Here is a 12533-nt window from a genome sequence, read left to right on the forward strand (position 1 = left end):
TCACATACTGCTACCTCCGCACCAGGTGCCCTTCTCTGCCCATGGAATTGGTGCCCCTAAGGCTGAGTGCACACATTCCTTTCTCTGTGTGGCTCCCCAGTGGCATCAGGTTCAGCACTTACCTGTTATGGTCCTTTAGGCCTTTCTACAATGTTGCCACAATCTGCACAGTGTTATAATTTGTCAGCTGTGTTTCTATCCCCATTTAGTAGTGAACTCTTTTAAGAGTGACAGCCATGGCTATTTCCTCAAAAGATATCTGATCACCCACCAGTCTCTTGTGTTTAACACCTGACTGGAGGGAGGGGTGGGTACTGTTACCAGGCTTGGTGTGAGGGAGATAATGCCAGTCTCCGGAGGTATAGTTTGTGTATTGCCCCAGAGTCAGGAGGCTTGGGGTAATGTCAGAGCACTGGCCCTGTTCAGTATGCTGCATCTTGTAGATGTGCAGGCACAGCTGCTGGTCTATGAAATGACAGGCTGTGTGGGCAGCCCTGCACCTCCCCGTACTTGAGTTTGCTCATTCAGAAAATAAGAGTGTTTGAGTAGGCATTCATCTATGTTTCTTCTAACTCTAAAGGGCTTATCTTTCTTTTGTACATTTTTTTTTTGTTTTTTGTTTTTTTCTACATTTTCTGTTTTTTGGCTTGTTTTATTTTTTTCTATTTTTTTTAACTTTTATTTAGTAAATATAAATTTCCAAAGTACAGCTTATGAATTACAATGACTTCCCCCCCATAACTTCCCTCCCACTCATACCCCTCCCATCTCCCGCTTCCTCTCCCATTCCATTCACATCAAGATTCATTTTCAATTATCCTTATATACAGAGGATCAATTTAGTATATATTAAGTAAAGATTTCATCAGTTTGCACCTACACAGAACATAAAGTGTAAAATACTGTTTGAGTACTAGTTATAGCATTAATTCACATTGGATAACACATTAAGGACAGAGATCCCACATGAGGAGTAAGTACACAGTGACTCCTGTTGTTGACTTAACAATTTGACACTCTTGTTTATGGTGTCAGTAATCTCCCTAGGCTCTAGTCATGAGTTTCCAAGGCTATGGAAGCCTTTTGAGTTCATCGACTTAAATCTTATTCAGACAGAGTCATAGTCAAAGTGGAAGTTCTCTCCTCCCTTCAGAGAAAGGTACCTCCTTCTTTGATGGCCCGTTCTTTCTACTGGGATCTCACTCGCAGAGATCTTTCATTTAGATAATTTTATTTTATTTTATTTTATTTTATTTTTTTTTTTGCCAGAGTGTCTTGGCTTTCCATGCCTAAAATACTCTCATGGGCTCTTCAGCCAGATCTGAATGCCTTAAGGGCTGAATCTGAGGCCAGAGTGCTATTTAGGACATCTGCCACTCTATGAGTCTGCTGTGTATCCCACTTCCCATGATGGATCGTTCTCTCCCTTTTTTATTCTATCAGTCAGTATTCTCAGACACTAGTATTGTTTGTGTGATCCCTTTGACTCTTAGACCTATCAGTATGATCAGTTGTGAACTGAAATTGATCACTTGGATTAGTGAGATGGCATTGGTACATGCAACCTTGAAGGGATTATATTGGAATCCCCTGGAGCATTTCTAACTCCACCATTTGAGGCAAGTCCGATTGAGCATGTCGCAAATTGTACATCTCCTCCCTCTCTTATTCCCACTCTTATATTTAACAGGGATCACTTTTCTGTTAAATTTCAACACCTAAGAATAAATGTGTGTTAATTACAGAGTTCAACCAATAGTATTAACTAGAACAAAAAATACTAAAGGGGATAAAGTATTAAATTTACATCAGCAATCAGGACAAGGGCTGATCAAGTCACTGTTTCTCATAGTGTCCCTTTCACTTCAACAGGTTTCCTTTTTTGTGGTTGGTTAGTTGTCACTGATCAGGAAGAACATATGATATTTGTCCCTTTGGGACTGGCTTAATTCACTCAGCATGATGTTTTCCAGATTCCTCCATTTTGTTGCAAATGACCAGATTTCATTGTTTTTGACTGCTGTATAGTATTTTTTTAAAGATTTTTATTTATTTGAGAGGTAGAGTTACAGATAGTGAGAGGTTCACTCCCCAAATGGCCACAATGGCCAGAGCTGCACCAATCTGAAGTCAGGAGCCTCCTCCCGATCCCCCATGCGGGAGCAGGGGCCCAAGCACTTGGGCCATCTTCTACTGCTTTCTCAGGCCATAGCAGAGAGCTAGATTGGAAGAGCAGCAGCCAGGACTGGAACCAGCATCCAAATGGGATGCTTGCTCTGCAGGCAGAGGATTAACCTACTGTGCCACTGCGCCAGCCCCAGTAGTTTCTAATTTCATCAGGTATTTTTAATTTCTTTAATGTTGATCTGCTTCCCTTCCCAAAATCCTTAAGGGAAAAACCCTGTGGTGTATGTTTATGTTTTCTAGTTTTTAGTGTTAGACCCATAATTGGTTAATGGAATGGGAAATAAACCTTTGTATGTGTATTTCTAGTTAGTATAAGAAAAGAGCTTAATATTTTAATTAAATTGCAAGAACAGAACCTGATTTAGTCATTCTAAATCAGCCCTTACTTGGGCTTCTGATTTCTGTATGTCATTCTGAATAAGGAAATGAATGCTATTTTGTTTATTATTTTTAATAATGTATCTATTTTAATAATAAATTAAATAAGATTCATTTTAAAGCAGAGTAACAGAGAGACAGAGACACTGAGGAAGAGAACGATGTTGTATTTGTTAATTCACTCCCCCTAATGCATGCAACAGCCAGGGCTGGGCCAAACTTAAGTCAGGAGCCAGGATCTCCATCAGGGCCTCCCATGTGAGTGGCAGGAACTCAAGTACTTGATCCATCATTTGCTGCCTCCCCAGGTGCACTAGGAGGGTGGAAAATGGGAAGCAGAGATGGGACTTGATCCTAGGCACTCCTGATATGGGATGTGGGCTTCCCAAATGGTGACATTACCTTCTGTACCACAACATGCACTGTGAGTGTGTTAAGCAGAGTCATGTGCTATGGTTTGGATGTGGTTGTCCTCCATGGTTTTATGTTGGAAGTGTGGTCTTCAGGTGGCAACATTAAAAACGCTGGCTCCTACCCCTGCTCTGGCCTCCCATCCAACCATATGATCTCTTGCTCTTGCTTGCATTTCCCATCACAATGCTGTCCACCTAATTAAGAGCAAGGTGGCCATCATTGGGGTCCTAATTGGTGGGGCTGCCCAATCTTCATTTTTTTCAGGCTTCAAAACTGTGAGCTAAGTAACCCTCTTTTCTTTATAAGTTACCCAGATTCAGGCATTTTTTATGGTAACAGAAAACAGGGTAATAATAATATGAGGGTATTTCATAAGCTTCCTGGAAATGGATCTAAAAGATAAATTTATTTGGGAGCAAAATGTTGAAATTCATGCATGGGATAGATCACAAAATTTCTAGAAAATACATATTGTAAAATTATAAATGGATTTCAGTTTTTTTTTACCAAAATAAACACATCTTTTAATTTCATCTTCCATGAGATTTTTTTTAAAGATTTATTTATTTATTTGAGAGTCAGAGTTATACAGAGATGCAGAGAGAGAGAGGTTGGTCTTCCATCTGCTGGTTCACTCCCCGGATGGCTGCAACAGCTGGAGCTGCGCCAATCTGAAGCTAGGAACCAGGAGCCTCTTCCAGGTCTCTCATATGGGTGCAGGGGCCCAAGGACTTGGGTCATCTTCCACTGCTTTCCCAGGCCATAGCAGAGAGCTGGATTGGAAGAGGAGCAGCCAGGACTCGACCGGTGCCCATATGGGTTGCTGGCACTGCAGGCTTTACCTGCTACACCACAGTGCTGGCCCCCATGAGATTTTTGAAGTCCTCCTGTTCATTGTGTACATATGACCTGAGCTGTAACTATTTCTACTTTGTATGAAGGGGGTCTGTGGTTAACTTCTACTCTTCCTACTCCTAGAAATAAGAGTGTAAGAAACAACAGATAGTTTTTTAGGTAATAAAAAAGGGACACAAATGCTACCTGAGAGTTAACAGGATATTTCTCCCAAGATTTTTTTCTTGTATCTGTTACAGGATTTCTTCCTTTCTATATTTTCTTGAGGTATGTCTCCACTGAAATTGTTTCTCACTGTGTGTGTGAATCATGTTGGCAAGAGTGTCATATGAAGGGTCTTCAAAAGGTTCATGGAAAATATATTAATATGCATGGATTTCAGTTTTTACATGAAAACACTCTTATCTTTTAATTCCATTTTTTCCCATGATCTTTGTGGTGTTGGCTTATCTGACAGCTGTTGTGCTGTGTAACTTCCTGTAAGCCACAGTTTGCAGTGCTATACTTCCCAGTAAATCTTTGTTAATGACACTGTAATATTTCTTCTTTAAACTTAATTTTCTACAAAGTTGTGGTTTTGTTTCATTTTGGACTTGCCGTTATTACTGCCTCCCAAACTATACTTTTTGATGTGAGGCATAGCATGATTGATTTGCCTGCTCATAGAAAGTGATGTGAACTTTTGGCTTCTTGTTGCACCTTGAACAGCCTTGGAACAAAAATCGTAAGTCAGCTGATCTTATTGGTGAAATGTTTTTCTTACAGAGGAATCTCTGTTAGAAGTCAAAGGCATTTCACAAAGGACTTAGGTGCATACTAGGTTAGCGGCTCTTCACCTTCTTCTTATAGTTGTCCTTGTCTGTTTTTCTTTGTGGTAAACAGTTTTGTTTTTAAAAAAAATTTGTTTATTTGAGAGGTAGAGTAGAGAGGGACAGAGAGAGAGAGAGAGAGAGAGAGGGAGGGAGAGGGAGAGAGGGAGAGAGGTCTTCCATCTGCTGGTTCACTCCCCAGGTGACCTCAACGGCCGGAGCTGGGCTGATCTAAAGCCAGGAGCCAGGAGCTTCTTCTGGGTCTCCCACATGGTGCAGAGCCTCAAGGATTTGGGCCATCCTCCACTACTTTCCCAGGCACATCAGCACAGAGCTGGTTTGGAATTGGAGCACTTGGGACTCGAACTGGCATCCAGATAGCAGCTTAACCTGCTATACCACAACGCCAGCCCCAGCAGTTTTTGTTTGTTTGTTTTAAAAGATTTATTTGTTTGAAAGGCAAAGTTACAGAGAGAAGGAGAGAAAGAGAAATTATCCATCTGCTGCTTCCATTCCCAAATGGCCACAATGAACAGGGCTGGGCTAGGTCAAAGCCTCGAGCCAGGAACTCCATCAGGGTCCTCCATGTGGGTGGAAGAGCATTTGCAGGGTGGAGCAGCCAGGACTCAAAATGGTACCCATATTTGATGCCAGTGTTGCAGGGAGTGGCTTAACCAGCTATGCCAGAACACTGGCCCCATTGTTGTTAATAGTTTTAATATTGACTTGCAATAGTTTACATTTTAAAAGCACTATTTGTTTTAATATGTTTACTTTTATTTGCGATTATTTCATGTATAATTGTTCTACATTTTTATGAATTTCAATCCATTGAAATAGTCCATTAGGATTTCTCCCATCATAAGATTTGATGAGATTCTTTGAATATATTTAGTAACCTAGAGTTTTGTGTGTGTAAGGTGAGGGGATAATTGTCTTCTGCAGATCTGATCATGTTGAACAAATTTTGGTAAGCATTACTCTTGGTTCACCATTATTTTATACCAATGCTAGTCAAAGCTTTCTCTAGCTTGTCTTTCTGTGTCAGGCTTGCCCATAAAGTCATCCTATTTTTAAAGAAAATTTGTGTAGGTCATTAGCCATGCTTAAGATTTTAACCTGCATGGTTCCATCAGGCCGATTGTTCTTTTGCCTGGGTCAGCACTGAGTACAGTCTTAAGGGCCTCACTTGATAATGTGCTTTCTTCTAAATATTTGTTCACCCTCCAGCCAGCTGTAGAATCATTTAGACTTTGTTTTCTGAGCATGGAAAGCAATTAAAAAGCAACAGGGTTGAGTGTGTAGTCTAGTGACTAAGATGCCAGTTCTCGTGTCAGAGTGACTAGGCTTGATACCTGGCTTGGCTTCTTGCTGGTGTGGATGCTGGGAGATAGGGGAGGTGGCTCAAGTGGTTAGATTAACCCACATGGGGAATCTGCATTGGGGTCTGTGGCTTTGGCAAGCTCAGAACTGGTCATTGTGGACACTGAGGGGGAGTGAACAAGTAGAAGGGAATGTTCTTTTGTTTCTCTGCCTCTCAAATAAATAAATTACAAACAAAGCATTGTCAGTTTTACTTCTTTAATCTTCCCTGTGTGACCTTCACAGAACTTCAAGTGTTTATCCTACAAGAAAAGTATTTGTTAATTCACAGCACATTCAGGAGTGAAGAAAGGACTTTTAGAAGTCAAATGATGTTCTAGAAATGAAGTGATCTTTTTGAAAATGCCACCTTCAGATCTCTTATTTCCTGGTTTCTTATTTCATTTTGACTTTTTACATGTTTTTTTCTCTTTTTCTTTAAATTTAATTTTCTTCTTTATCATCTCGATGTTTCTCTATGCTGCGTTTCCTTATTGTCCATCTCTTCCCTTTTGACCGGTCCTTCTGCCTATGGTTCCTGTTTTTCACCCGCTTTCCTGCTCTTTACTGTTCATTGTGGGATGGTCTCAAGCAGCCCAGATAATGGAAAAAATGTGTTGGAAGCTTTGCTGTAACATGATTACCTCTTTGTTGATTCTGTTTGGATGGAAAAATAAAATTGTTCAACTGAAACACTGAGGGGAAAAATTTCCAAAGTGAAAAGCCCAAATAATAAAAAAAATTTAGTCTCATCATGGAATGGCATTCAAATGAGACCATATGGCATTTTATGGATTTTCATGAAAGGATAAAATTTCTGTAGGTCATGCTAATTAAAAAAAATCATAGTTCAGTTAGTTACAGACAAAAATAGGGTGTAAAAAATTAAAAGTCTGACTGGAAAATCTGACTTGCTCAGTTCCTTGGGCAGTCTAGGCTCCCATTCCCTTCTGCTTCTGAGAAGCAGCAGGCAGCCCCTCCACTACTTCCTGTGCTTTCTCACGGGCCCCCCTCGTGGTCCTCTGTGGTTCTGAAGGAGTAGGAACAGCTGTGGAGAGCAGGGAGGCCTGGGAGACACCCACACCTCTGTACTGACTCCTCCCGGTGGCTGGAGCTCAGGTTCAGCATTGGGAAAGTAGTCCAGGCTGTGGCTGTTGCCTGCAAGCTGGAGCCTGCCCTATCAGCATCAGTCTATCAACAGAATTTTAATCAGCATTTGCTTTTGTGGCAAATATATATTGCTGAATATATATTTGCAAATATATATTGTTGAAATATAGGAAATTATTTCAGAAGCTGTGGCCTTTATAAAAACATAAACTTCTGAGAACATTTTGTAATCACAAATGTGCTGTTTTTACTGCAACATGTCATTTTCTAGTAACAATAAATTATGCTGTAGCTTAATCATTCTTAACACATTTCTAGCAGTATTTTCTCTGTTGGATTCAGAGCATTACACATTTTACAAATAACATAATGTAAAAATAAATGTTTTATAAGTTTTTTCTGTTGTTATCCAAATAATTTATAATATTTGGATTATTTGGGTAGGTATGATAACCTGGATGCAAATTTTGTATCCTGAGATACAGTGTAAAATGGGATTTGTCTACAACAGGGCCCAGTAATCTACAGTAATTGCACAAGTTGGTACCTTTGCCTAGTGACTTTTTTGCTATATCCAAAAGGATTGTTGTTTAAGTACAGTCTCCCCTGTTTTAATGTGTATTATTGTTTTCCTGATCCCTCTCTTAATTTATAAGCTCCATGATTTACATAGGCTGGTTTCTTTGAGAGTATTTAGAACAGGTCTTGCACGTTATGCATGCTCATGGCATATTTGCAGTTTAACTTGACTAAGGTTAGAGATGCGTTAAAGATCCCGAGGCCCAGACAGTGCCTATGCCGGGTTTGGTGCGCTGTCCAAGCCGTAAGCAGCCGGTGCTGATGCTGTAATGCTCTTTCCTCTCTAGAAATGTGATCTCTCTTGCTGAATGCATTAAATAATTCATTCATTTTGTGTTCTTTTCACTGGGAGTTACATCCCATTGAAATCCCAGACTCTTAGGTTGTATCTAATTATAGTGATGACTCCGCCCCACAATGTTACTGAATTGATGGTGGACAAAGGAAACCTTCAAGATATAGTTCAAAGAAAGGCACTGTAAGGCTTGCTCATTGTTCAGTTGCCAGGACTAACGTAGGAATCTTTTTAGGGGGAGAAAAATCACAGGAGCCTCTCAGAATGCTTGAATCAGAGGCACAGTCCAGTGACACGGCCCCTTCCTGTAGGTCAGGCTCTGCTCAGCCTTGCAAACAGCTACAGTAGCTGATTTGTATGGAAGTTATTAAAAACAACAACAACAAAACAGCCCTTACAATTCAGCAGTTTTGTATATTTGTCAGGAACTTTAATAGACGTTCATAGCCTTTGACCCAGAAACTTCACTGCTGGGAACTTATTATCCAGAAATAGATACATGGGCATGTTACGGAAAGCTCAGTGCTTGTCCCCGGTGCCAAATCAAAAGAATGAAGACAAGGTTTTGGGGTGAAAGAAAGGGGACACTTATTCTGTCTCAAGGACAACGGCTCTGCTGGATGAGGGTCTCTGGGTGCTTAGAAAGGGGCTGTGGGGAAGCGTGCTGATGCAGGTCTCTGGTGTCAGACCCCAGGGCCTGCCTGTTTTGTCACTGTGGTCTTTTGAGGTCTATAGGTGGTAAGACTAGCTCTCACCTAACCAAGTCCTGCAATGCAGAGGAAGCTGAGATAAGGAACAGGGCAGTTTGCAGTCCAGCGCTGAGGCATCAGTTCCCAGAAGTAAACGCTATTTGCTTATGTTATTTTATAGCTTGTTTCAGACAGATATTTAGATACAGAACTATTATTCTTTGCATTATTTGTGTTTTTGAAAAACTAGGGAGAAACTTCTATGTGTTCCACAATTGGCTAAATGCAATGATAGCCACTTTTATAATTTAAAATGTTCTGTGGATTAAAAAAAAGTTTTCCGTGGAAAAAGTTGTGCTCTGGACTCTTGAGGTAATGCCTCAGCCTGAGGTGTCTGTGGAGTGTCTTGTGTCTTGGATCCTAAGGCTTTGAACTTGAGGGTGGCTGTGGGTGTCACTTGATAAGGGTTTGGGTCCTGAATTACCCTCACTGTGAAGTTTGAGAGTGAAGGTCAAAAGCAGTGTCCCAGTTAAAAAGTGATAGACTGTTTCTTGATTTTTATACTGTGTTAAGTGTTTTTCTTTTCCTAGTAGTCATGAAAAACTGTATATACCAACAAAAATGTTATATTGTAAGAAAATAGTGTCTCAGGTTTTAAAAACAAGTTGAAAAGGGTTGTAGCTGTTTGAATTTTACTATTTTTGTGCAAATTCATTACTTCTGTCTTTCCCACTTTTCATTGGAAGTGCTTTCTTCTCAGGCCTGGCAGGTTCTCTTCATTTATTTTTGCAATCCCTGTGTTCAGTAATAGTCCTTACTTGTAAGCCTTTTCTAAGTATTAGCATTGCCTGTGTGTATCCCATTTTCCTACTAATGATGGAAATTTTAGCATCAAAACTTCAAGGAATGATGTCAGCTAAACCTCCCAGGATGTTGTGTAAAATATCTCTATTTTAAGACCTAATTAAATAAGTACATTGAAAGCATTTTCTAAACAAGTTTTCAAATTCTGAAATCAATCATTACTGGTCAGGTGTAGGAAAATGGCCAAAGTTTTTATATTTTGCTTGATAATTTGAGCACAGCATTTTGTAAATTGCTAAATCGCAACACTTGCTACATAATTGTAAATGTGCACGCTTCTTTAGAGGAACAATAACATCTGCTCATTTTCTGTTCCTGCTGATTCCGGGCTTGTACAGTAAACCATATCGTCATAAAAGAGGAAAAAAGAAAGCTGACAAGCATCTTGTATTGCTTTTAAAGGAACATGCCATCATCTACGCGTAACGCTGCTGCAAGGCAAAGTCAAATGGGTTGCTAGTTCGTCTTTGGTGTCCAGGGTTTCCCTGTAGGGCTCAGGAGGCAGAGTGTGTATAAAGCCCTGTGAGGCTAGGCTAGCACTAACTGCACAACATGCAGAGTCACGTGCAGCAGCTGTGGAGCACCAGTGCCCCGCTCTCCTGTTCGACTTCTTCCCCTCTACCAGCTGGGGTGTTATGTGGAATCAGATTGGTACTGTTCCTCAGTCTCCTAGAACTATCTCTAAAAGCTCTGTTCCATTGCATCAGGAAGCGTCAAGCAGTTAGTGGAAAATGGAATTAAAAAATCACTTTATTTTGGTGCAAAAAATTTTGAGATTCATATATACTCAGTAAAAAGCTGAAGATAAATCATATTCTCATAGATAAGGATTAGTCACGATTTCCATTATATAAAGAAGGAAACAGCCCAGTTTGGTTCACAACACTGAGTTTAACTGTAATTGAAAGGAAGTTGCTATAGGTTCCAGCTCTCTCCTTTCTAATATCTACATATTTGGAATATTTGAGAAACGATCAAGAAGAAACTGTGTTAACGTTTACACTGAAATAGTGTTTCTTGGGAAAGTGTCTTTATTTGAAATGACTCCTAGAAACCAAGAGTTCCAGTGGCTTTGTAGTTCTTTTTGAGTAGGAAACAACTGTACAGGAAAGCAAAGCCTGCTGTACACGATTACATTTGTGTCACATCAGGTTTGCTCTGCATGTTAGGATAAGGGAAACTTAATTCTGAGAAAAGATAGGGGTGGTTAGGATTGTTTGTCATGTCTTGTTACATAGGATTCACATTGAACTATTGGTATTTTAACAACAAGAAAAATATGCTAAATATTCCAAAGTACATTTCTACCCTCAAGGGCTAAAGCTATTAAGAAGTTGTTGTTGGCAGAAAGTAAGTCACTCAATTAATTTACATATTATTCCACATTTATGCCTGAAAACCCCCCTACCTTCTTTTTGTGATTTTACATTTAGTTCAGATATGAAAAATTAAGCAGAGAGCTTTAGAAATTATATTACTTTAATTTTGTTCTTTTTAAATTTTTATTTATATAAAGGCACAGATTTCATGTTTTTATATACACAGTTTTAAGAATATAATATACTTCCCACCCTGCCTCCCATCCTCTTTCCTCCTTCCTGTCATATTTCTTTTAATTTTTGTGATGATATAGTTTTCATTTACTTTATGACAGAATCTGACTTTTTTTTTTAAATGAGCAAACACCAAAAACAGAAAAGGCAAATAAGAAAAATGATTTTGAATCAGGAAATTTCTCACAATTACTTAATTTTTCAACATATGTCAGGGAATTGTATAACTTACAAGTAGGAAATGATATTTAACAGTAAAATTCAGAACTTACATAGCTGAGTAAAAAGTATTCTTTCAAAGTGTTATAATTATCTCGAGAAACAGTAAGGTTGCTGTTGCTCTAAGAAGTTTTGATGTCTCACTTCCACGTTACAACATTTTCCTGATCAGCTATTTTCCTTAGCTTGACATTTTTGACTTCTAATAATATGTTGTTTAAACCAAAGGCTGGTTATTCAGAGCAATAAAGATAGATTTAAAAAGCCTATGTTTGTACAATTCTAAAGGCATCTTTTAATTAAAAAAAACTTTTTCTGAGTAAGTTTTATGTATACCTATTAGTAAAATACCCAACATATAGAAATATTAATAAATAGAAACAAAAGTGAAATCTATAGCAGTTTATCTTCCGGCCAGCCACTGCTGTTGACAGTTCTGTGTGTCCACCTTGACTTCCTGTCTGTTAGAAACTCAGCCAGCTGCTGGGCTGAGAATTGAGGGAGACATGGGAACAGGGGCCACCTGGGGCAGTAGTTAGGTCTGGAAGTCCCTTTCCTGTGCCTGCACAGTCCTCTCCCTGTGTGCAGAGCAGTGAGAGGGCCAAATGCACTTCTGGAACAGCCCAGCTTTTGGAAGGTGGAACAAAAGTGAATGCTCAAAAATGCACAAACTAAATTACAGATCAAAGTCCTTAGAATTTTTCTTTCTTGATTGGTGTTTTTTCCACGAGTCTGCTCACAGCATATAGACCTGTGTATGGTAAGCGTTCGTTTTTTAAGTCAGAAATCTATCTACATTTTTATTTAACAGAAGGCACAAGGGTAAAATGAATAAATTTTAAAATTGTGCTCTTAGGGACCGGCGCCGTGGCTCACTTGGTTAATCCTCCACCTGCGGCACTGGCATCCCATATGGGCTCCAGGTTCTAGTCCCAGTTGCTCCTCTTCCAGTCCAGCTCTCTGCTGTGGCCCGGGAGGGCAGTGGAGTTTGGCCCGAGTGCTTGGGCCCCAACACCCACGTGGTAGACCAGGAGGTTTCTGGCTTTGGATTGGCGCAGCGCCAACTGTAGCGATCATTTGGGGAGTGAATCAACAAAAGGAAGACCTTTCTCTGTCTCTCTCTCTCGCTGTCTATAACTCTACCTGTCAAATAAAAAAAAAAAAAATTGTGCTGTTGTGCTAGCTTCTCCATGGCTTATTTGTATCAGAGGTTCTCAAA

At 39.7% G+C, this 12533-nt stretch overlaps 1 protein-coding gene across 4 annotated transcripts in view; it reads left to right on the plus strand.

Moving 5' to 3' along the window:
• Positions 1-12533, plus strand: part of VAV3 (vav guanine nucleotide exchange factor 3) — a 404596-nt gene that overhangs the window by 157009 nt on the left and 235054 nt on the right. The window lies entirely within an intron of this gene.

The sequence above is a fragment of the Oryctolagus cuniculus genome, chromosome 7 (genome assembly GCF_051225735.1).
Source record: "Oryctolagus cuniculus isolate XC-2025 breed Fujian yellow rabbit chromosome 7, ASM5122573v1, whole genome shotgun sequence".
Taxonomy (NCBI): Eukaryota; Metazoa; Chordata; class Mammalia; order Lagomorpha; family Leporidae; genus Oryctolagus; species Oryctolagus cuniculus.